Raw genomic sequence first — 25966 nt, forward strand, 5'->3', positions numbered from 1 at the left:
TAGCGGTTAGCGCGACGCTATTACAGCGCCAGCGATCGGGGTTCGATTCCCGTCGCTGTCTAAGGAGTTTGTACATTCTCCTGTGTCTGCGTGGGTTTCCTCCAGGTGCTCTGGTTTCCTCCCACATTGCAAAGATGTACGGGTAAGTTAATTTGGGTTTAAAGTGGGTGGCGTGGACTCGGTGGGCTGAAAGGGCCTGTTACCATGCTGTAAATAAAATTTTAAGAAAAGTGCAACCAACCTACCTACCCCAAGGTCAATTTACAATAGCACATTAACCTACAAACCAGCATATCTTTAGCATGTGGGAGGAAACAGAAGCACCTGAGGGAAAGCCATGTGGTCAGCACCCAAGATCTGAATCAAAGATACAAGAGAGACTGCAGATGCTGGAGTGTGGAGTAATTGGGAGGGTTTAAACTAGAGTGGCAGAGGGATGGGAACCACAGCAGCAGGGCATCAGGTGGTATGGTTGAAGGCAAGAAAGATGGTATGACAAGCAAGACTGAAAGGAAGGACAGCAAGGGAGAAGTTAATAAACAGGTGGGACTGATGGGCTGGAATGTGTTTATTTCAGCGCTAGGAGTATATGGGCAAGGAAGATGAACTTAGAGCCTGGATCAGTACATGGAATTACAATGTTGTTGCCATGACAGAGACCTGGTTGCATGAAGAATAGGACAGGCAGCTCAATGTTCCTGAGTTTCATTGTTTTAGATGTGATGGGGGGGGGGGCGGTAAAAAGAGGTGGAGGGGTTGCACTACTGATAAGGGAGAATGTCACAACAGTACTCAGAGAGGACATACTGGAGGGCTCATCCACAGAGACAATTTGGGTGGAGCTCAAAAATAAGAAATGAGCAATTACACTGATGGGATTATACTACAAGTTGCCCAATACCATCGAGCGATGGAGGAACAGATAATGTAGATAGATTATGGAAAGGTGCAGAACAACAGGGTTGTCATAGTGGGGGGCTTTAACTTCCCCAGTATTGATTGGAACTTCCTTAATACAAGAAGCTTAAATGGGGTGGGATTTCTTCAGTGCATCCTAGAGGGGTTCTTGAAACAGTAGGTGGAGAGTCCAACTAGAGGAGAGAACATACTGGACTTCATTTTGGGAAATGAGCCAGGGCAGGTGACAGACCTGATAGTGGGGGAATATTTTGGGAATAGTGACCATAACTCATTCTGTTTTAAGATAGTTATAAGGATAAAATTGGATCTTGTGGGAAGGTAATAAATTGGGGGACAGCAAATTATAACAGGATAAAACAGGAGCTAAGGGGCGCTGACTGGGAGCAGCTGTTGTCGGACGTCCACGTCTGATATGTAGGAGTTGTTTAAAGACCAGCTGATCAAAGTTCAGGATTGACACGTTCTGGTAAGGAGCAAGGATAAGGATGGTAAGGTAAGAGAACCTTGGATGACCTGAGAGGTCCCAAGTTTAGTGAGGAAGAAAAAGGAAGCATACACAAGGTTCAGGAAGCTAAAATCAGACTGGGCCCCTGTGGAATACAAAGACAGTAGGAATGTGCTCAAGCAGGCGATTAGGAAGGCCAAAAGGGGCCATGAAACGTCCTTGGAGAGTAGGATCAAGGAGAATACCAAGGCATTTTATACTTACATTAAGAAAAAGAGGATAACTCAGGAGAGGGTAGGTTCACTCTAGGATAAAGGAGGGAATTTGTGCTTGGAGTCAGAACAAGTGGCTGAGGTACTAAATGAGTACTTTGCATCAGTATTTACCGAGAAGGATTTGGAGGAGAGTGAAAATAGAGTGGGCACACTAATGTGGTGGGACATTTTGAGATTAAGGAGGATGTAGTGCTGGGTCTTCTGAAAAACATTAAGGTGGATAAGTCCCCAGGGCCTTAGGGCCTATATCCCAGAATATTGAAAGACGCAAGTGAGGAGATTGTTGGGGCTTTGACAAAGATCTTTGTGTCTGCACTAGCAACAGGTGCGGTCCCAAAGGACTGTAGAGTAGCACGTGTTGTGCCTTTGTTCAAGAAGGGAAATAGGGATAATCCAGATAATTATAGGCCAGTGAGCCTCATGTCAGTGGTAGGGAAGCTCCTTGGAGAGGATACTAGATAGGATTTATGAGCATTTAGAAAGGCATGGCCTGCTTAGGGACAGTCAGCATGGTAGGTCATGCCTTACAAACTTGATTGAGTTTTCTGAGGTGACAAAGGTGCTTGATGAGGAGAAGGCAGAGAACGTTATCTACATGGACCTTACTAAGGCATTTGATAAAGTCTCTCATGGTAGGTTGATTCAAAGATAAAGATGCATGGGATCCAGGGCGAATTGCAAGTTTGGATTCGGAACTGACTCGCCCAAAGAGAGTAGGGGTGGAAGGCTGTTATTCTGGCTGGAGGTCCATGACCAGTGGTGATCCACAAGGATCGGCGCTGGGACCTCTGTTGTTGTGATATATATGAATGAAAATATAGATGGGTGGATTAACAAATTTGCAGATGACACCAAGATCGGTGGAGTTGTGGACAGTGTAAAGGACTTCCAAAGAATACAGTAGGATATAGATCAATTACAGATATGGGCAGAGAAGTGGCAGATGGAGTTTAATCTGGGTAAGTGTGAGGTGTTGCACTTTGGGACATCAACTGAAAGAAGAAAATATACAGTTAATAGTAGGCCCCTGAATAGCACTTAAGTACAGAGGAATCTTGGGGTTCAAGTCCATAGATCAGTGAAAGGAGCTGTGCAAGTGGATAAGGTGGTAAAGATGAATGGCATGCTTGCCTTCATTGGTAGGGATGTTGAGTATAAGAGTAAGAAAATCATGCTGCAGCTTTATCAAACTTCAGTTAGGCCACACTTGGACTATTTTGTGCAGTTCTGGAGGCCCCATTATAGGAAGGATGTGGAGACTGCAGAAAGGATGTGGAGACTGCAGAAAGGGCTCAGAAGAGGTTTACCAGGACGTTGCCTGGATTAGAGGGTATGAGCTATAAGGAGAGGTTGGACGAACTTGGGTTGTTCTCCCTGGAGCATCGGAGGCTGAGGGGAGGCCTGAGAGGGGTTTTTAAAACTTAAAAATAAAGGACATTTATTATAAATTGACATCAAGATCAGCACAACATTGTGGGCTGACTGGCCTGTCGAGTGCTGTACTATTCTATGTTATATGTTCAAAAACAACTTTGGGTCGAGCAGCATCTATGGAGGTGAAGGGATCATCGATGTTTCGGGTTGAGACCTTACATCAGGACTGATCAGGATTGAATTCAGGTTTCCGAAGCTGCAAGTGGTAGCAGCACTAATTGCTGCACTGCTGTGTCACCAACTATGCCCTTTAGGGCTTGTTTATTGACATTTTAACCAAATCCAATTTAGCCCTGTATTAAACTGAATTTAATGAAAATTAAAAGAAAAAAAACTGGATGCTGGAAATTTGAAACAAAATCAAAGCAGGTCAAGGAGCATCTATAGAGAGAGAAAACCAGTTGAAGTTTCAGGTTTCACTGGGATCTTCTAAACAATTTTAAAATAAGTGTTGTTAACTGAAGTACAGTACTTTGTGCTTCTCAACATATTTTATGTCTTCAGAGCAAAGCAAATGTACACATTGAAGTGCTGCTACATTCTAAAATTTGTTATGGAGACTAAACATTAAAGTTTCAAGCAAACAAGTGAAATATATTTTGAGTTTGTACTTTTCTCAGATCCCTGATGATTATATTGTTCTATTCACATGTACTCAAATTTTACATGCACAAGGTATGCAATGACACACACTTCTCAAGCAGATTGTTGCTGATCATCCTCAAACCTCAAAATGACATCTCTTCTTAGTATTACTGCTACAGCGTGAACTGCGGGAGAACTTCTTCACCAAGGGAGACTGCCCACTCAAATTCCCCTGATGCAATGTCTCGACTGGAAACGTCGACCATCCCCATGTCTCCAGAGATGCTGCTTGATGTGCTGACTTCCTCCAATAATTTGTTTTTTTTGCTCTAGATACCAGCAACTGGAGTCTCCTATCTCCAGCTCATCATCCTAATGGCTGTACTTCCAATTGTTCAGGATCACCGTAATTTTGCAATTGTCTTAAAGCAGATTATTTGCTCAAGTCTCTGGAGTGCAGCTTGAACTAAAGATATTCAGTCTCAGAGGAGAGGGGGCCATCAATTAACAATACACTAATATTACATTAGACTAACGCTTGAATGTCCTCTGCTGAGAATTCTGAGGAAACATAATTACTTAGAAACAAAGAGAATGTTTAAAGCATTAACTAAATTGAATGCTTTTGATAATTCAATGCTCGAGTACTCAATCCTCTGACCTGGAAACTGGTAATGTGCACCATCAAGGGCACATTATTCAACTTTTCATTATCATTAAGACTTAATTGGACTATTAGTTTTACAAGACAATCGTCACCAAAACAACTCTGAATTAATTTCACAACATTATAATGAGAGTGGACTAGGTAAGTACGTTAAGTAGGTCAGTAGATGAGCAGTGGCAAATATTTAAACAGCTAGTTCATCAGATTCAGCAGAAATTTATCCCAACAAGAAAGAGGGACTCCATGAGAAAGTGGAGCCAACTGTGGTTAACAAAGGAGATCAAAGAAAATGTTTAATTGAAAAGTAGGACATCCAAAGTAGAAAGGACAAGATCAGAGGATTGGTAATATTTCAGGAACCAGCTCATGAGGGGTAAACTGACTGAGGGAAACTTGCCTGTAATGTCAAAAACAAACAGTAAAAAAGTTTCTCTGAATATATAAAAAGGAAGAGAGTGACTAATGTTAATATGGGACCTCCAGAGAATGAGGCTGCGGAATTAACATCAGGGAATAACGAAAAGGCAAAATGTGAAAGAATCCCAATCACCAGGGACAAGGTCTTAGAAAAACTCACAGGCTAAGGGCAGACAAGTTGCCAGGATCAAACAGCCTGCACCAAAGGCTTTTAAAGGAATTGGCTGCAGAGATAGTGGGGCATTGGGTGAAGTTTTTCAAAACTCACTGAATTCTGGGAGGTACCAGTGGTTTACAAAACAGTAAAATTGACTGCCCTGTTTAAGGAAGGAAGGAAGGTAGGCAAAGTGTGGGAAACTATAGGTCAGTTACTTTAACATCTATTGTTAGCAAAATGCTAGGGTCAATAATCATAGGAGTAACTAATCATTTAGGAAAGCTTAATTTACCAATTTTTGTCAATGCACCATAGAAAGCATCCTATCTGGATGCATCACGGCTCGGTACGGCAACTGCTTTGCCCAGGACCGCAAGAAACTGCAGAGAGGTGTGGACACAGCCCAGTGCGTCACGGACACCAGCCTCCCCTCCTTGGACTCTGTCTTTACCTCTCGTTGTCTTAGTGAAGCAGCCAGCATAATCAAAGACCCCACCCACCCAGGTCGTTCTCTCTTCTCTCCTCTTCCATCAGGTAGAAGACACAGGAGCCTGAGGGCACATACCACCAGGCTCAAGGACAGCTTCTACCCCACTGTGATAAGACTATTGAATGGTTCCCTTATACGATGAGATGGACTATGACCTCACGATCTACCTTGTTGTGACCTTGCACCTTATTGCACTGTACTTTCTCTGCAGCTGTGACACTTCACTCTGCACTGTTATTGTTTTTACCTGTACTACATCAATGCACTCTGTACTAACTCAATGTAACTACACTGTGTAATGAATGGACCTGTACGATCGATATGCAATACAAGTTTTTCACTGTACCTCGGTACAAGTGACAATAATAAACCAATACCAAGTTACATGGTTTCATGAAAGACAAATTATGTTCAACAAACTTGTTTTTTTTTGAGGCTATATCAAGCAGAGTAGTTAGAGGGGAGCCTGTATTTGTATTTCCAAAAGGCATTTGACAAAGTGCAACATAAAATGTTTTGCACAAGTTAAGAGTTCATGATAATGGAGAAAGTGTGTGAGCGGGGATTGAAAATCAGTTAACATGTAGAAAAAAAAGAGAAAATTGAAATAAAAGTCCCCTTTTCAGATTTAAAGGTTGTAACCAGTAGAGTACCCCAGGGGTCAGTTCTTGGCCCTTAGATACTGTTTATATTAATGACCTAGTGGAGAATGCAAATGTTAGGAATCCACATTTGTTGACAACATGGAAGTAGGTGGAAGGGCAAGCTAATGATGAGGATATTGTTACTTTGCAACAGAACGTAAATAGGTAGTGGGCAAAAACTTGGCTAATGGAATACAAACTGTGAAAGTGCAAGGCCATGCACTTCAGAGGGAGAAATCAAAAGGCAGATAAACTAAATGGAAAAAGACGGCAAATGAATGAAGTACAAAGGTATCCTTGTGCATGAATCACAAAATGTTAGCAGGCAAGTGCAACAAGTAGTTAAAAGGGCAAATGGCACATCAGCCTTAAAACTGAGGAGCATAGAAGATTCTTCTCACAGAGGATGGTAACTCTCTGGAATTCACTGCCCCAGAGTTGCAGAGGCTAGTTCATTATTTAAAGTAGAGGTTGATAAATTTTTGAAAGATTAGGGGATTCAGGACTATGGGGAGCTGGCACAGAGAAGGAATTGAGGCCTGGGGTAAATTAGCTATGATCACACTGAATGCCAGAGCAGGCTTAAGAGGTCAGGTGATCTACTCCTCCTCCTATTTTCTTGTGACAATACATTACTAAATGCCCACGTTATCTGTAATCTTAGGAGTTATTTATTAAAGTATGGCTTCAAAATATCTCAATCCTAGAAAATTGCTCCCAGCATGAACAGGAATATGTTTTAAGCTTTTATGCAAGGTTTATTATGAAGCTGTGGCGACTCACCGTTTAGTCGGGCAAACCGGCTCGGCAGTCGGGTCGCGCGGCGTCGGAGCGACGAGGCCCAAGATGGCGGCGGGCCTCGTCTTTCCCGAGCGATGGGGAGAACCCACGCGCGGGAAAGTCTTGATGACGTAGGACTTACGTCATTGCCGGTTGCTTTGGGCGGGAACAGTCTCCCTTAAAGGGCCCGCGCAAGGCGGGAAAATAAACCACTTCTTGTTCGACAATCCTCCGACTAGCGTCTTGTTTTATTTCGCGGTAGCAACTGCGACATTGGTGACCCCGACGGTCCAAACAGATTTTGGACCCGCGCAATGGCCGACAGCACAGCAGCCAACGCAGTGGCCCTCAAGCTGCCCACCTTTTGGTCACTTCGGCCCAGCGTCTGGTTTGACCAGGCCGAAGCACAATTCCACCTTCGGCAGATCACCTCCGACTCCACGAAGTACTACCATGTGGTTAGCTCTCTGGACCAAGAGACAGCTGCCCAGGTTGGGGACTTCATCCAGTCGCCTCCGGAGGAAGATAAGTACCTGGCTTTCAAAGACCTTTTGATTCGGACCTTCGGCCTCTCCCGTCATGAGCGCGCCGCCCGCCTGCTTCATCTGGACGGCCTGGGGGACAGATCCCCATCCGCCCTAATGAATGAGATGCTGGCATTGGCCGAGGGACACAAGCCATGCCTGATGTTCGAACAGGCCTTCCTCGAACAGCTCCCCGATGACATCCACCTGTTGTTAGCTGACGCCAACTTCAGCAACCCCCGTGAGGTGGCTGCCCGGGCAGATGTCCTGTGGAGGGCCAAGCGCGAGAGCGGCTCATCCGTCAGTCAAATCACCAGGCCGCAAGCCCAACGCCCGCCTCGCCCGGCCCCAGCAACCACACCCCAGGAACGCAGATGACGACACGGGTGACCAGCTGTGCTTCTACCATCAGAGGTGGGGTGCGGAGGCCCGTCGATGCCGCCCACCCTGCAAGTTTCAGGGAAACGCCAGGGCCAGCCGCCGCTGATGGCTACGGCGGCTGGCCGCCGACAGAGCCTCCTCTTCGTTCAGGATAAGAAATCTGGACAGCGTTTCCTCGTTGATACTGGAGCGGAGGTCAGTATTTTGCCCCCGACCGGCCGCGACACTCGTAACAGGCCACCCGGTCCTCTATTCAATGCCGCCAACGGTACAATGATACAGTCTTTCGGCACCCGCACACTTCAATTACAATTCGGCGGCAGCCGTTTTACCTGGACCTTCACCCTTGCCACGGTCGCCCGACCACTCCTAGGAGCTGATTTCCTTCGGGCCCACAACCTGTTAGTCGACCTGCGAGGGAAGCGGTTAGTCCACTCTAGCACCTTCCAGACCTATCCCCTGGGAGAAATCAGCACACCAGCCCCGCGCCTGGACTCCATTTCCCTTTCTGGCGACGATTTCGCCAAGCTCCTAGCCGAATTCCCATCAATTTTGGCACCTTAGTTTACGAATTCTAGGCCCAAACACGGGGTACGACACCACATCATTACTACAGGGCCACCCCTTCATGCCCGAGCACGACGATTACCTCCAGACAAGCTCCGCCTGGCAAAGGAAGAGTTCTGTCACATGGAGGAGCTGGGGATTGTTCGCAGGTCAGACAGCCCCTGGGCCTCCCCCCTGCACATGGTCCCCAAAGACACCGGAGGGTGGAGGCCCTGCGGCGACTATCGCAGGCTGAATGACGCCACCACCCCGGACCGCTATCCCATCCCTCACATACAGGACTTCGCAGCGAACTTACACGGGGCCCGCATCTTTTCCAAAGTGGACCTCGTTCAGGGATACCACCAAATCCCGGTCCATCCGGATGATGTCCCCAAGACTGCGATTATCACCCCATTCGGCCTGTTCGAATTCCTTCGGATGCCGTTCGGCCTTAAGAACGCCGCGCAGACCTTCCAGCGGCTGATGGACACGGTAGGCCGAGACCTGGACTTCGTGTTCACTTACTTAGACGACATACTGATTGCCAGCCGTAACCGCCAGGAACACCTTTCCCACCTCCGCCAGCTGTATTCCCGCCTCCGCGATTTCGGCCTCACGATCAACCCGTCCAAGTGCCAATTCGGACTTGACTCTATCGATTTCCTCGGCCGCAAAATCACCAGCGACGGGGCAACACCCCTACCCGCCAAGGTGGACGCTATCCGCCATTTTGCCCGCCCCGACACAGTCAAAGGCCTACAGGAATTCCTTGGGATGGTCAACTTTTACCATCGGTTCATCCCTGCAGCAGCCCGTATCATGCGCCCTCTGTTCTCGCTGCTGGCTGGTAAGGGCAAGGACATCACCTGGACTGATGAGGCTGCGGCTGCTTTCGTTAAGGCCAAAGACGCCCTGGCAGACGCCACGATGCTTGTACACCCTAGGACTGACGTCCCGACTGCCCTCACGGTAGACGCGTCCAACACCGCGGTGGGTGGGGTACTGGAACAGCTACTCGAAGGCCGCTGGCAACCCTTGGCATTTTTCAGCAAGCACCTTAGACCGCCCGAACTGAAGTACGGCGCTTTTGATCGGGAACTTCTAGCACTGTATCTGGCGGTCCGGCACTTCCGATACTTTCTAAAAGGCAGGCCTTACACCGCTTTCACCGATCATAAGCCTCTGTCCTTTGCCTTCTCCAAAGTCTCCGATCCCTGGTCAGCTCGTCAGCAGAGACATTTATCCTACATTTCCGAATTCACAACTGACATCCAACATGTCTCCGGAAAGGATAATGTCATTACTGATGCACTTTCCAGACCAACCATCCACAACCTATCCTTGGGTGTCGACTACGCGGCCCTAGCTGACGCACAGCAAGCCGACGACGAACTGCCCAGCTACAGAACCGCAGTCTCGGGTCCGCAGCTCCGAGATTTCTTGGTTGGTCCAGGTCAGCGGACCCTATTTTGCGACGTTGCGACTGGTCAGCCCCGCCCTATAGTCCCTGCAGCCTGGCGGAGACGCGTTTTTGACTCGGTACATGGGTTGGCGCACCCGTCCATCAGATCTACCGTCCGACTGGTCGCCAGCAAGTTTGTCTGGCATGGCCTGCGCAAACAGGTCAGTGAGTGGGCCAGGACTTGTCCGCACTGCCAGACGTCAAAAATCCAGCGACAGACCAAGGTCCCACCACAGCAGTTCAAGCCTACCTGTAGGAGGTTCGACCACATACACGTTGACCTCGTGGGCCCTCTGCCGGTTTCAAGAGGAGCCCGGTACCTCCTTACCATCGTGGACCGGTTCACGAGGTGGCCCGAGGCAACCCCCCTGACTGACATCACAACTGATTCCTGCGCCCGGGCGCTGCTCACGACTTGGGTCTCACGTTTTGGTGTTCCGGCCCACATCACTTCAGACAGAGGCACCCAATTCACTTCCGACAGAGGCACCCAATTCACTTCCAGTCTCTGGACTGCATTAGCGAACCTGCTAGGGACGCAGCTGCACACCACCACAGCCTACCATCCTCGATCAAACGGGTTGGTGGAACGTTTTCACCGCCATCTGAAATCAGCCTTGATGGTCCGCCTGAAGGGTCCTAACTGGGTTGACGAGCTGCCTTGGGTCCTGCTCGGCATACGCACTGCCCCCAAAGAAGACCTCCGCACTTCGTCAGCTGAGCTTGTGTACGGGGCGCCCCTAGTTGTCCCCGGGGATTTCATACCTGCCCTTCGGGACCAAGGGGAACAACCCCCAGCAGTCCTACAAAGACTGCGCGAGAAGCTTGGCAACTTGGCCCCGATTCCCACCTCACAGCATGGTCAAGCCCCATCCTGCCAGCCCAAGGAACTACGGGACTGTAAGTTTGTTTTTGTTCGCACGGGCACACGTCGGGCGCCATTGCAACGACCATATGAGGGACCGTTCCGAGTCATACGGAATAACGGATCCACCTTTATTTTGGACATTGGAGGCAGGGAACAGGTTTTCACGGCGGACCGCCTCAAAACCGGCCCATTTGGATCTGCAACACCCTGTCGAGGTTGCAACGCTGTGACGCAGAGGCCGGCCCCCTAAGCGGCAGCTGGCACAGCCCGCGGACCTTGGGGACTGTATCGCCGGTTCTGGGGGGGGGGGGTTGTGTGGCGACTCACCGTTTAGTCGGGCGAACCGGCTCGGCAGTCGGGTCGTGTGGCGTCGGAGTGACGAGGCCCAAGATGGCGGTGGGCCTCGTCTTTCCCGAGCGACGGGGAGAACCCGCGCGCGGGAAAGTCTTGATGACGTAGTACTTAGGTAATTGCCGGTTGCTTTGGGCGGGAACAGTCTCCCTTAAAGGGCCTGCGCAAGGCGGGAAAATAAACCACTTCTTGTTCGACAATCCTCCGACTAGCGTCTTGTTTTATTTCGCGGCAGCAACCGCTACAAAGCCATTGTTTAAATCAGTTGTTGGCACAGGAAGGAGGATGGTCTCAATAACAGCATTTAGGATGAGAATTCTAGAAGTGGAGGTATTGTGGATAGGGTGCTACCAGGACAATGCCAGTTGTCTGGCTGAGGGGAGAAAAATAGTGGCAGAGGAAGAAGAGGATGAGAAAGTGACTGGGATAAAATGAAAAAAGGGTGAGAGATAGGAAAGAGGGGAGTTATTCAGCACCAGGCTGTTTCATTTTTGATTTTCTCCCCTGTTATAAGCGGGAATTTTTGCTGATGACTGCAAAGATCTCAGCTACATTCTTAGATGTTGACAAAAACCCTCATGCACTAAGACCTGGACAATATCCAGAAAATGAGATTCAGCTTCAGAAATTTAAAAATACCTGGCATCTGTCAGTGAGCATGATCATCAGGAAACTCAGCAGATTTATTCAGGAACGAACACCTGTCTCTCCTATGTGTTACGTGATTTGAGTCTCACACCAATGTAAATGAGTCTTAGAGTTCTTTAATGTAGCAATCCAGAGTTGCAAAATATCACCGCAAAAAGGTTGAGGTACCCCAAAAATTGTCTTCAACCAAACCACGCGCCAAGCCATTTGTTTCAGCATGACCCCGAGCGCAACCACCTTCTACAAGCCCAGCACGTAGCGTTTCAGCTACACCCTGCAGAGTATAGGAACCGTCTCAGCATGAACAGCCAGTTACATTCACTAAAGCTCTCCGACAGCTGATGAGGCCTCACCAACCAGGCTCCAGCTGTCAGTGTGGTCAGGGCCATTGACGGCGAACATCTCTAACAGTCACCAACATTCAGTATCACTCAACACAATGTTAATAACTAGTTAAATATATTAAAAAATTATATTTACAAAACTGAAAAGCACACACATACACCAAAAAAACCCAATTAATGTCATTAAAACCAAGTTAAATAAATTACAAAATCACAACTATTTACCCTTCTCCTGGAAGCCAAAGTCACTTATTCATTGAACGATAAGTGAAGATAAGATATCTTTATTAGTCACACGTTCATCAAAACACACAGTGAAATGCATCTTTTGCGTAGAGTGTTCTGGGGGAAGCCCGCAAGTGTCGCCACACTTCCGGCGCCAACACAGCATGCCCACAACTTCCTAATCCGTACGTCTTTGGAATGTGGGAGGAAACCAGAGCACCCGGAGGAAACTCACGCAGACACGGGGAGAATGTACAAACTCCTTTCAGACAGTGGCCAGATTTGAACCCGGGTTGCTGGCGCTGTAAAGCGTTACACTACTGTGCCTGCCCACAGGTTTAACCCAGCATGGCCTCGGGCAAGTCTTCCAGTCCGAGAACTTGAGAATTTACAGAAGATTGTACCCCTCCTTTGGACTCCAGGAGGAGACAACTGGAGCAGCACAGGAAGCAGGACAGAAAAATGTATCTGCCAACTTCGACCAATAGCAGCACAGGAAACCAGGACTTTGACAAGGATATATGGCTACGTTCTAGCTGATGAGGCAGAAAATATACCCCACAAAGATTCTTCTCCAAAAACAGGCTGTGCAGATGTGTTATTAATTTCAAAGATAGCAATTCCAATGCTTAAAATGATCAGATTGCTTTTCCAGCCACACAATTCGCTCCCCCCCCTCACCCAAGTAACAAAAAACAAGACAAAGGTTGACAATTAAGGTTACTCACATATTTCAGTCACAGCTTCCAGTCTTTGAGTTTGGTCATCCTTTTACATTAATTTTCTTCAGTTTGATTCCAAGGTTCAATGATCAGTTCCAGGACCTACTTTTCTTTGCAGTTCTTCAATCTTCCAGTGAATTACTTAAATAGTGACAAATCGACAAATGACAAAACCGTTGTTCTATTCTTGTCGGTAAGTATGTGCTGTAATGAGAAAGGAACAGTGGTACAATTGTCAGTAGGTTGGTTTGTTATTTTTAGCAATACAAAGACAGTAAAAATATTAATAATGGGTGTGATTAGCAGAAATTTTCAGTTAAATTCTATTCTTTCAGCAAAAGGTAAGATACACGTGTCAAATGTTGAGTTCACAATGTAGTTCATCAGCTCAGGTTCTGACACTTGGTGCTTCTGCTGCAGAAACACGCTGGTCACAATGAAAACTAAGCACTTGGACAGACTAGCATCCACAGAATCATTACCCACAAAAGGGAAAAGAAAATAAATGTGAAAAAATACTGATTAATAAATAGCCTCTGGAAATTTTGAATGGATAATAAAAGTTAAACCTCAAAATGTCAGTTCATATGCAGATCATCACACACTTTATTACCTTCTCACCATCTGAAACAACAATCGTTGAAATCAAGGGTTTGAGGCTTCTGTTCAAATGTCTCTAGTAAAGTTGAAGCATGAATAAACCAGAAATTCTAAACAACACAAAGCATAACCAATACACAATAGAGTCCTGTACTTGAAACTGGCATGTTCAAGGGAAAGACATTATAATATAACCTTAAGAATATTAAAAATGTTGATATAACTGCAAATAATAGTAGTCCATGGTAGTGTAGCGGTTAGCATAATGCTTTACAGCGCCAGTGACCCAGGTTCAAATCCGGACACTGTCCGTAAGGAGTTTGTACGTTCTTCCCTTGACTGTGTGGGTTTACTCCGGATGCTCCGGTTTCCTCCCACATTCCAAAGATGTGCAGGTTAGGAAGTTGTGGGCATGCTATGTTGGTGCCAGAAGCGTGGCGACACTTGCGGGCTGCCCCCAGAACACTACGCAAAAAGACTGTGTGTTTCGACGTACATGTGACTAATAAAGATATCTTATCTTAATTGCAATGCCAACAATTCATTTTAAATGGGCTCACATCATTTTCACCATCATCAGTCTAGGTCACTGAATCTCTGAATGAACTGAGAAAATTACTTTCTCCATGTTGTGGAATAATTAAAATTGATATATATTTTGCAATTTAAAACAATACATCACAGCAAAAAAAAACTAGTTACATGATGTTCACTTTTATAAACAGAACTCCTCCAAGGCAGCAATTTGATGAATGAACAGGTTAATTTTTTCTGTGATAATAGTTGGGAAAAGAATGGTCCTGGGATACCAGAAGTGTCCACTCTTCCACAACAATCGGCAACAGATGAACTTTTATGAGCATTTAAGCATCTTTGCCTCCATTACATTCCAACTTTATCCTATTCAAGACTCTCCAAACAGGGTTACGACCAGATTACATTAATGAAAAATTGAGCCACCATCTCAATATATCATTCTGTGTGAACATGACTGGTCCTTCTGTTGACCCTCATGTGTCTTTCACCTAAAGGACACAATTCTTTCATTGTTCCATATCCAGCAATTATCTCTGTAATTGCATGGTAGTATCAGTAGGCATGTTTTACACCACTTCACTGTTTATACTGCAGCCCTTACTAAAACTGTCTGACAGGATGAAATCAGACTGGAGTAAATGGGATTGCTCTTCTTGAAAAGACAAGGTTAAGGGAGAATTTAATAGGAGGTGCTCAAACTAATCATGGATTTAAATAAGTCGAGGAAAAACTTTTTTCTAGTTGAAGGGTCAATAATCACATTTAAATTATTTGGCAAATAATACTTCAAATGAAATGCAATATATTTCTAAGGGTGCTGGGAGCAGATTCAATGTTAAGATTCAAAAAGGGAGCTGGATAACTTTGAAAGGGAATGAAGCTGTAGGCTTTGGGGAAAGGGAAAGGGAGAAAAACTAACCAGATAGCTCTTTTAAACAAGTTGAATGAACTCATTTTGCGCCAGATCATTCCTTGGTTCCATGGTCAAGAAGTACATTCAGAAAAAAATCTATTCTTACTTCTCCTGAATGCATAAAAACATTTAATCTAAAAGTTTAAGAATTTGTTTAAAGTGTGTGATCACATAAATTAACTGCAGCAGAAAACTGAAATCCAATCTGAGCAGCACAAATTCAAGAGCATTTTCAGTTTCTGATTTCAATTAATACAGAAATGCAACCATAAAAGATGCTGCTCGCTGCTGTTCTATATAAACACTACTTCACTTTGAATCCAAATTCTTTTCTCATCAGATTTGCTAACACTTCAAAAGTCTGTTGCAAGCATCCTCTGGATCATAAACACGCAGGACTGCCAAGGAGATAAACAAGAAGATCTTCAACTATTCTTGGCGTGACTGATTTAGCTTCAGTAATAATCATTCTTAACAGGATGTCGCACCACATGGCTTCTTCAAGTTCTGAAGCAAGCTGTTGCTGCCTCTGACGCCATCCATGGGGAATCTAAGCTGTCGACAAAGGCTGTCTTGCCTTTGTCAAGCACTGCTAATTTGGATTCTCTATTCTCTTTTGTGTGAAACACATTCATTTGACCCTATGAAGTCAGCATTAATTTTGAATCCCAGTGGAGTTGTTCTTCATTATCCAGCCACGTGAACATTCTATTCATTATCAGCAACATTTTTGCCCCTAGGCATGGAAGTGATAGAAGATTGTGCTAAAATTGTTTGCCATTTTTAACATGCTGGTTTGGCTTAGAGGTATCATTATTCCAAGTTCGAAGATTTTTTATGTGCTGTTGAAATGCTGTTTTTTTTGAATGAGACACTGAATTGACCTGCCTACCTGTTCAAGTTAATGTAAAAGGTTTTATATATGATTCAAAAGAAAGCAGGCAATGCCACCAAAAGAAATAATTTATCTACAATTTAGAGGTCATGTTTGTCCATAGTAAACTAACTACAGGACGATTTGCTGTTAAATACCTTTCAGTGTGAAAGGAAACAGATGTATGAACATGCATCTCTCAGGCTCACTGTAATGCTGCAGCAAACAAGTTTTATGTAGACTTTAATTAGATGAAACGAGCAATTATATTTAATAAAACAACAATTATCAATTAGGTCTGTAGCAATTTACAAGAGAATTAGCCGGGTTTTGTTATACTGTGAACAAACAGTAAATAGGTTGTTCAGACCAATGTACGTCAGCAAATAGGTCAGTAGGTGGAGAGCAGAATTTTGCACAATGTCACTTCTGGGCTGTAGGAAGGTAGACCGGGCAGGAATGTGTGGGCGTTTGAGGATTTCAGCACAGCCAAGCAACGTTGCAGAAATGAAAGCAATCAATTTTTGTGAAGGAAAGCACGAGGTCTGAGACCATGATCATTGTCAGAGTGTCAAAGTTTAGCAAGGAGTGGAATATTTATGGTAAGTGCTGAAAGTGATGACTAGAGAAAGGTATAACTCACAACTCTTTGAAGACAATGTGTCAGACAAGGACAGATCAACCACAGCTGTCTGGAATGATCCAGAGAGCCGGTAATTCAAGATGACTGACTTATACCAGGATGGGTAAAACAGTCCAGTGTGGCTAGAGCTCTGCCTCCAGGTCACAGATCCCTGTCAGCACCAACTTAGAAAACCAAGTGTTTTGCTGTTCCAGAAGCTGGGGACAGGGGTTTAGCCCTTGGAACAAATTTGGGGGATAGGGTCCAAGAACATGAACCCTCTTCCCCTCCTCCCTCAGGGTCCCTGACCACATCTGCCCTGCTTCTGCTTTGGTCCTTTAGCTCCAGCTCATGCAGGACCCTCAATAAAAGAACCTGCGGAAAAGCAGTAACTGGAGAAATGACAGTGCACTTCACACAACTGGGTTGTCTTCTGAGAAGTGTGGAGGAATCTAAAACTAGAGAACATAGACTTAAGGTGGAAGGGGAAAGATTTAAAAGGGACCTGAGAGGCAACCTTTTCCACACGGAGTTCAGTGGGTATATAGAAAGAGCTGCCAGAGGAAGCTGTAGAGGTGCGTACAATTATAATGTTTAAAAGACATTTGGATACGTACATGGATAGTAAAGGTTTAGAGGGATATAGGTCAAACATAGTCAAACGGGAGTAGCTTGGATAGGTATCTTGGTCAGCATGGATGCGTTGGGCCAAAGGGCCTGTTTCTATGCTGTATAACTCTATGACTCCAGCCAAGTATATAAGTTTACTACAGTGGAATGCAGAAGAAAGTTAAAGTTATAAAAGCCTTGAAATAAAACAGCTACAGTGAATAGAGTGTTTTAGTTCCCTGTGAATGGTTAACAATCTTGTTAAAGCAAAGAAAACAGGACAATTTCAACTATAAATGTTCCAAACAAGCATTGACAGAATGTGTTCACCATCTCAGAATGTGACCAGAAGTGCCAGGTCAAATGTCAAAATCTGCACAATTTAAACAGATTTAAAACATTTCTGCAGATATGCCTAAAATCACCGAAATTTAAATTGCACAGTGCCGAAAGACAGTGATGACACCAAATTGTTCAGGCACCAGCTTTTACTCTGAAAGCAATCCCTCCTACAGTCTCACTGGATGTTACTGATCCTGACCAAAGATGCTTAGAGAATGTACTGATGAACAGAGTAAATTAAGTCACAGGACAGAAGTATGAAGGATGCTGTTTTCAAAAAAAACTTTTGGAAAAGTACTGAATTCAATGTTCACCAAGTCATATTCAAAATATTCATTAATAAAATGTGTATCTACCTTTTAGTGAATGTTAAAATCAGGTTTTAATGTCAGTTCACTGCTGCCTACCACCAAGGCACACCTTTATTTCAAATCTGTAACAAACAATTACTTCATCATGGAGTAGGGGAGGATCAAAAACTCCATTCCAGAGCAAACAGCAGCATGAGGCAACTAGGGTTGATGATTTGGATATTAAAGCAATAAAATTACATCACAGGAAACCAAGATCACATTTGCCCAACTCCAAGCATGAATGCTGTTGGTTACCTATAGTTAACTTGGCAGTAACAAAAAAAGGGAGGGATGCAACAACAATCCTTTGAGGAACTTTTATCAAAATGTAAATGAAGGAATTTTAAAAGTTCAAATAAAACAGAACATTAAGGAAATACACTATAGTCAGGCAGCATGTGTGGAAGAAAAGTTGTGTTAACATTTAGGTTGAAAAATCATTGACCTGAAAATATTTTCTCTTTCCACAGATACTGTCTGATCTGTTGAGTATTTCCAGCGGATTTTTATTTCAGATCTCCATCATCTACAGTATTTTGATTTTCAAATATAAAAGGTTAGTAACCATATGCAATGAAAATTGTTCCACATTATCTCAAGACTAACATTTTCAAACTATCTGTGGCAAAATAAAGTGCTCAGAATTACACAAAGCAACGTTTAAAATGTGTGCCTTTCCAAATTCAGGTTAATCTTATCCCTGAGAATTTTTCAATGATTTTGTTGCCACTGATGATGAATTAAATGGCATATAATTACCAGGCTTATCCTTGCTGCAGTTCTTGAATAAAAGGTACTTTTGCTTGCTTCCTGGCATCTTGCACCTCACCTACGGCCAGAGAAGATTGAAATATCCTTGTCTGGGCCCCAACAATCCTCCATTGCCTCCTACTACAGCCTGGGATACATCTCATTTGGCCCTGGGGATTCATTTTTTACATCTGAAAAAACATCTCATCTCTCTCCTGTAATCTAATGTGTTCTAGAAATTCACTATCCCAACTGAAATCTCTTACCACAATGGCTTTCTCCTTGGTGAGTACAGATGAAGCACCTTCATTTCAGGCTTGCTCATGTTCTCTGGCTCCAGGCACAAAGGTTAACCATTTGGTCCCGATTGTGCCCACTCTTTACCTGGTTAACCTCTTGCTCTTAATATACTTGGCAAAAATGTCTTGGGATTTTCCTTAATCTATTTTCCAGGGATATTTTGTGGCTCTTTTTGCCCTCCTAATTCCTTTTTAAGCATTCCCCTAGACTCAGTGCTCTACACCTACTATATTCTTTCTTCTATATACAAAAAACATAACCTCAATATCTCTTGATGTTCAGAGTTTGTGGGACTTGCCGTCCTTACCCTTCACGTCATAGGAACATTGGCCTTGAACTCTCACCTTTTCACTTTGAAAAGATTCCCAACTTCGCAGATGTAGATTTACCTGCAAATAGTTGCTCCCTATCTGCCTTTGCCTGGTCCTGTCTATTGATATTGAAATCGAAATCATCCCCACCCAATTCAGACAATTTCTGGATTATCCTTATCCATTTCTATAACTACTTGGAAACTTACCAAGTTATGTTCCCAAAGTGCTCGCCAACTGACACTTCATCCACTTGCCCAGTTTCATTTCCAAATGAATAGGCCTACCACTGCCCAATCCCTAGTAGCACTGTCTACTGACACAAAAAAAAACTGTCCTGGATGCACGTTAAAAATTCCATCCATCTAAGCTTTTCACACTGAGGTGATCCCAGTTAATATGAGGAAAGTTGAAGTTTCCTACTACTATAACCTGTTCCTCTAACCCCAAATTGTGATTTGTCTTCATATCTGCTCCTTCATCTCCCACCGAGTATTGGGAGACCCGTAGTATAATCCCAACAAAGATGGCCCCTTTTTTAAAATTTCTAAACTTTACCCATTAGGCTTCATTTGAACAACCTTCGAAAACATCCTCCTTCATTATTGCAGTGATGGTCTCCTTGATCAATAATGAAATGCCCCCTCATCCTGACCTATAGATCTGAAACTTCTACATCCTGAAATGTTGAGCTGGTCTTCGCTCAACTATGAATCAGTGATTGGAACAGTATCATATTCCCACATGCTGATCAACACTCTAAGTTCATCTGTCTTACCAGAGAGAGACTAGGGGTACAAGTACATAGTCCCTGATAATGGTGATACAGGTAGACAAGATGGTGAAAGCAGCATATGGCACGCTTGCCTTCATTGGACAGGACAATGAGTACAAGAGTCAGAGCATTATGTTATAGCTGTACAAGACTTTGGCAAGACCACACCTGGAATATTGTTTGAGTTCTGGCCATCATACTGTAGGAAGGATGTGATTAAGCTGGAGAGGGTGCAGAAAAGATTCACGAGGATATTGCCAGGACTGGCGGGGGCTTGAGTTATCAGGAGAGACTGCATAGGCTGGGACAGTTTTCCCTGGAGTGAAGGAGACTGAAGGGTGACCCTAGAGGTTGACAAATCACGAGGAACATAGTTAAGGTGGACAGACACAGTCTTTTTCCTAGGATAGAGGAGTCTAAAACTAGAGGGCATAGGTTTAAGATGAGAGGGGACGATTTAAAGGGCACCCGAGAGGCAAGTTTTTCCACGCAGAGGGTGGTGGGTATATGGAATGAGCTACCAGAGGAAGTGGAAGAGGCGGATACAGTTTCAACATTTAAAAGACATTTGGACAGGTTCATGTATAGGAAAGGATTACAGGGATATGGGCCCAATGGAGGCAAATGGGACTATCTCAGGAAGGTACCTTGGTTGGCATGGATAGGTTGGACTGAAGGACCTGTTTCCATGCTTATAACGATGACTCCCTATCTGTTTGAGAGGGGGGTGGCCACAGGGGTCTCTTGCACTACCTGCCTTTGCCCATTAGTCCTCCAGGTTGTCACCCACCACTTTTCCACCCGTGCAGCCCAATATGAAGCTGATTACTCCACATTTATAACCATCGTCATACAAATTTTCAGTTCTTTCCTTGCTTCTTATTTGAGCAAAGCACAAAATCAAGCTGCAACCGGCATTCAAAACCGGCACACCCCACCAAGGAGCTTCAAAGAAGAAACGTATATAATACAAACATCCAACATGTGTCACTTAAAGATACCTAACTTACCAAATTCTTGCCATCCACGATTGCTCAAGATTAGGAAATGAATCAGTGCAGTGATATTGTTCCATTGAATAGCACAATAAGAATAGTCAGACTTTAAAATGCTATTGATGACTCATTCGTCTGTCACTCAGTCATTCTTTGGCAGGCAGCAGCTGCTACTGCAGATAATCACTATGCTACCTTTGAAAGATATTGAAACAAAACCCAGACTGTCTATGTGTCCTATGGCACACATTGGGTGTGGGTATATTTACAGTAACCGATGATACAGATTAATACGGATCTGCAGTCTCTATACCCAAAGTCAATCCCTGTTCTGCCAGCATCTGACAGGGATGAATGCCAGGACCTGAAAATTGGTTTAAGCAGCTCATCAGAAACTACAGACAATCTGACCCTCTTGCCTGTTGATCTACCACGGCCTGCCACTTTTTGTACCATATTAACATCGAAGTAGTGTAGCTGGAGCACTTCACATAACTAATTTTGACCCAACGTAAAGACTGCCAGAGTACTCCAATATCTGGCAGCTTCAAGATCAGGTAAAAATTTGTATTTCAAGACTTCTTTTTCCATACACATTTTTCAGCTCTTCTTCCACCTAAGTATTAAAAAAGGCTCAAACTTCAGTGAATTAGTAGACAAATGATTTTATTTTCAAGTTCCATATTAACAATATGTTATTTTTAGTGAAATATTCCCCAAATGTAAAAAAAATCACTGGTTTCTACAGTTAAGCCACACAGCATCCTGACTTGGAAATATATTGCTGTTCCTTCACCGTCGTTGGGTCAAAATCCTGGAACTCCCTCCCAAACAGCATTGTGGGTAGACCCATACCTCAAGGACTGCCGTGGTTCAAGGTGGCCGCTCACCACCACATTCTCAAGGGCATTTAGGGGTAAGCAATTAAATGCTGGCTCATCCTGCAAAGCCCACATCCCATGAATAAAAAAGTTATGAAAAGAGCACCACAGTAACAACTAACTTAAATTACTTTGCTATTCTCGTTCTGTGGTTCCTCAACTATGGGGCCAAACACCTTTCTGGTGGATCATGGATTTAACCCAAAGATGAGGGTGGATTCATTCTGCAGGGACTGCTCATCTCTCTCAGGCACCAGTATTTTGATTACCAATGTGTTGAGGCCCAACACAAACCAGAAGACCACCACCTCATATTCTACCTGGGTAGTCTACAACCCAATGGTAGGAACATTGAATTTTCCTTACTTCCTGTGTTTTCCTCCCCCCACCACCCTTCTCCCTTTCCTTCCAATCCACCTCAGTTCCTCCCATTTTTGTCCAGCACTTGTAGCCTTTGTGTCCCTGCTTTTCACCCTTCAGCAGCTGTCTCCACCTTTACATTCCCCTTCACTCCATCTGCCTTTTATTTTCTTTTTCCTTGTCTGCTTCATCTATCATCCACAGCCTCAGCCTCCCAACCCTACCCGTCATGTGTCCTTAGTCCACCTTTCACCTCTTCCCCTCTCCTCTTAATACCTGCTATCTTCCATCTCCACTGTCAATATTGATGCAGGGCCTTAACAGGAAAAACAGACTAATCGCTTCCAACCGCTCTCGCACCCTCAATGAATGCTGCTCAACCCACAGTTCCTCCAGCAGTTTGTATTTTGCTCCAGATTCCAACCTCTGGAGACTCTTGTCTCATCAGTGTTTGTGTTTCCTCTCTTAATAGAGCATATTTTGCATTCATTCAGTTTCAAGAGCTAAAGCAACTTCCTGATGTCTCACTCAATGGTTCCTAAGAACCTTAAAATTGTCAGTAATCTTTTTGACCTGGGTGACCAATTTTTTCTACTTTCAATATCTCCATCAAATTTATTTGCAAGCAAGTTCACTTTATTTCATGGATTTTGTTCATTCCCCTTCCCTGAAGCTCAGTAATATGCCAGATTCAGCACTGACAAAAGCTCAAATCTGCAAGCTATCATAGTCACAGATACACCACAGAAACACAACCTGCAGCCCACTTAGTCTGCACCAATCATCATCTACATATTAACACTAATTCTACATTATTCCCTTTTTAAAAAAATTCTTCCCACATTGTAATCAAAATTCTTCAGTGCAACGTCAGCATTATTGCATTGCTGAAACTCAGGGGTTGAGATATAACATGCAGACAACATTTGTGCTCATGTATGCCTGGAGGCCAAACTCTAAACTTATTCACTGAAGCATATGAGAAGATGGGCCTTAATATCCAAAGACAAAAGTCCTTCTACTGATTTGCTCCCTGCTGCAGCACACTGCTGTCCAACAAAGATATAGGGCGGCTCACAAGTATTTCCCATATTTTGGTACATTGATGAAATTCACCAGCAATCTTGAATGCACAAGCACAGCCTTTGATCAATGAAAGAAAAGAAGGTTTTGATGATCAAGACCTCAGACCTGATACAAAACTCATGATTCCTGCTCTTTTATGAGATTCTGAGACCTGGACATCAAAGTACTGGAACAATATCACCTATGCTATTTCCACAAAATCCTCCAAATTCACTGGAAGGAGTAGCAAACCAACTTCTCTCCGTGGCCAATATCTTCAGCGCTGAGGCCCTAATTGCACTCAGTCAACAATGTTGAGCAGGTCGCACTTTTTCATTGTCTGACGCCAAAGCCCTGGAATTGGCATTCTATTCTGAACTTAGTCACAGAAAGACATTACCAGACAGAACTGGGAAGAAGATTTGTGGATGTGCTCAAAGCCTCCTGGAACAGTGCAACATTCCCACTGACTCCTGGGAATCTCTGGCCTGTGACCATTTGAAATGGAGGAGCTGCTTTGGGGATGGTATTGAGAACCTCAAGTCCATACATCAGGATCACAAAGAACACCACCTCACAAACTACCCAACCCATCAAGCACCTCCTATCCCACGTGGAAGTGTCTTTGGTTTCCACAACAGCCTCATCAGCCATCTCAGAACCCACAAAACCTGAGTGTCACGAGTCATCCTCGATACCGAGGAAATGCCCAAGAAGAAGAATGTATTACACCTTACAAAAACTTGTTTATCTCCAAATGAAAGATCATTAGCCAGAAATATTAACTGTTCTCTGAATTAATGCTGAGCCTGTGCCTGCTGTGTATTCCTAGCACTTGGTTTTTATTTGCAAATTCAACTGATCAGATAGGTGAGTGATGCGTAGGAACCACATGCTATTTCTGGTGAATACACTTCGCATTTCAGTGAAAATGACATTCTGTGCAGATGTACAAAAGAATAGGGAATTTAGACACCCATCTTCAGAAAAACTGTACAATACATTACAGAATTCGCTGTAGCAATAAACAGTCCAGACACTTCAATGAACATTATTTCAAAATTTTTAGGTTTCATGAGCCCAAGGATTTGCCAACAGAGATTCCCAAGGATGAAAGGCAGGGTTCAAATAAAAGAACAGAGAACACAGGAGGCAGTCGTCAGCCAATTCAATTCACTCCACATGACATTAAAAACCCACTGACAGTACTTGTACAGCAAAAGCTACATAACCACACAACATCCCACCTGTATTTCTGAATAGAGGCAGCTGCACCTGTAGTCAAGCTGTTCCAATGCAGTTACATCACTGATCCCTATCCAGCAATGTAGTAAATTCCACAAAATGCAGAACAAATCCAATGTGACTACTCATCACCCAGCCTATTCCCAATAATCAGGTAAGTGATGGAAGCTGAGTGAGCTACACTTGCTCTCCAATGTCGTTGGGTTTCAGCAGGACTATTCATCTCTGGGCCTCATCGCAGCCTTGGCCAAATAGTTAAAATCCAAAAGTGAGGCCAGTGTGAATAACTTTGAGATCAAGGCAGCACTTGACCAAGTCCAGCATCAAGGAGCCCTGGTAAAGCTGAACTCAACGGTCATCACAAAGGGAAACTGCTCCTATGGTTGGAGTCGTATATTGAGCAAAGAAAGACAGCCATTGTTGCTGAAAAGCCAACCATCTCAGCCCCAAGACAGCTGCACGAGTTCTTCTAGGCCCTAGGCCCAACCATCATCAGCTGCTTCAACAATGACATCACTTCTGGCATCATGATTAAAAATGACAAGTTCACTGATGATTACACAAATATTCAATTCCACACAAAACCCCTCAGCGAATAGTGCAGGTCATCCTGCAGCAAGGCCGAGATATCATGCAGTCACGAGCTGATAAATGAAAAATAATATACACACCACAGAAGTGCCAGGTAATAATTATTTCCAACAAGAGCGTCTAACCACCCACTCTTGACATGCAATGGCATCGCATGAGCTAGGCCCCTACCATCAACATCCTAGAGGTCACTAGTGACCAGAAACTCTGGACCAGCCACATAAACACCCCAGCGGCAAGAGCAGGAATAGAGGCTGGGTATCCAGTGGAAAGTAACTCTCTTGCGACACCATGTCAGGAAGATGCACTGGTGAGTATTCCATGACACTCCTGAGTAGGCATTATAGATGTCAGGAGGTGAGTCATTACCCAAGGCCAATGCAGTTCCAACAATACTCAGGAAACTCAACACCATCCAAGTCAAGGCAACTCCTTAAATGTCACCCTGTACACCATCTGAAACATTCAGTTCCTCCACCACCATCGCTGCAATGTGACTCATAGCAGGACACCCAGCCTCTTACTGTTCTTGCAGCCACAATGTTATGTGACATGTCTAGATTCAGGTCAGGGACAATGTTCAGGATGGGGGCTTAGGGATCTTAAAACCAACAATCTCTACCATGAAGGATAAGGACAACAGGCACATAGGAACACCAGCTGCATGTTCTCAAGCCAGTGTTCAGGGAGGTTTACACCACCTCTTCTGGGGCAATAAACACTGGCCTTGCCAGCAATGCATGCACCCTAAAACAAAAGTGATAAAAAACAAAAAGGTTTCAGTCCCAATATGAAGTCGTCTGCCACAAAATCCATGAAATTTTTAAAAATTAATTGATGCTAGAATGTGGACATAGTTGAATTTTATTTGTTCAGAAGACATAGGCAGCACTGACATTTTTTCACCCCTAACTGTGCCTGAAGTGAAGGGGCAACTGACACATCGACTTGACC

General features: G+C 44.3%; 1 protein-coding gene across 4 annotated transcripts in view; it reads right to left on the minus strand.

The window, feature by feature from the left end:
• cdk17 (cyclin-dependent kinase 17) overlaps positions 1-25966 on the minus strand; it is a 133290-nt gene that overhangs the window by 68481 nt on the left and 38843 nt on the right. For all 4 annotated transcript variants that reach the window (XM_052033595.1, XM_052033594.1, XM_052033593.1 and 1 more), the window contains exon 2: positions 12896-13093. The gene's annotated coding sequence lies outside the window, so the exon portion shown is untranslated. The remainder of the gene's footprint in view (positions 1-12895; positions 13094-25966) is intronic.

Source organism: Pristis pectinata, chromosome 19, assembly GCF_009764475.1.
Source record: "Pristis pectinata isolate sPriPec2 chromosome 19, sPriPec2.1.pri, whole genome shotgun sequence".
NCBI lineage: Eukaryota > Metazoa > Chordata > Chondrichthyes > Rhinopristiformes > Pristidae > Pristis > Pristis pectinata.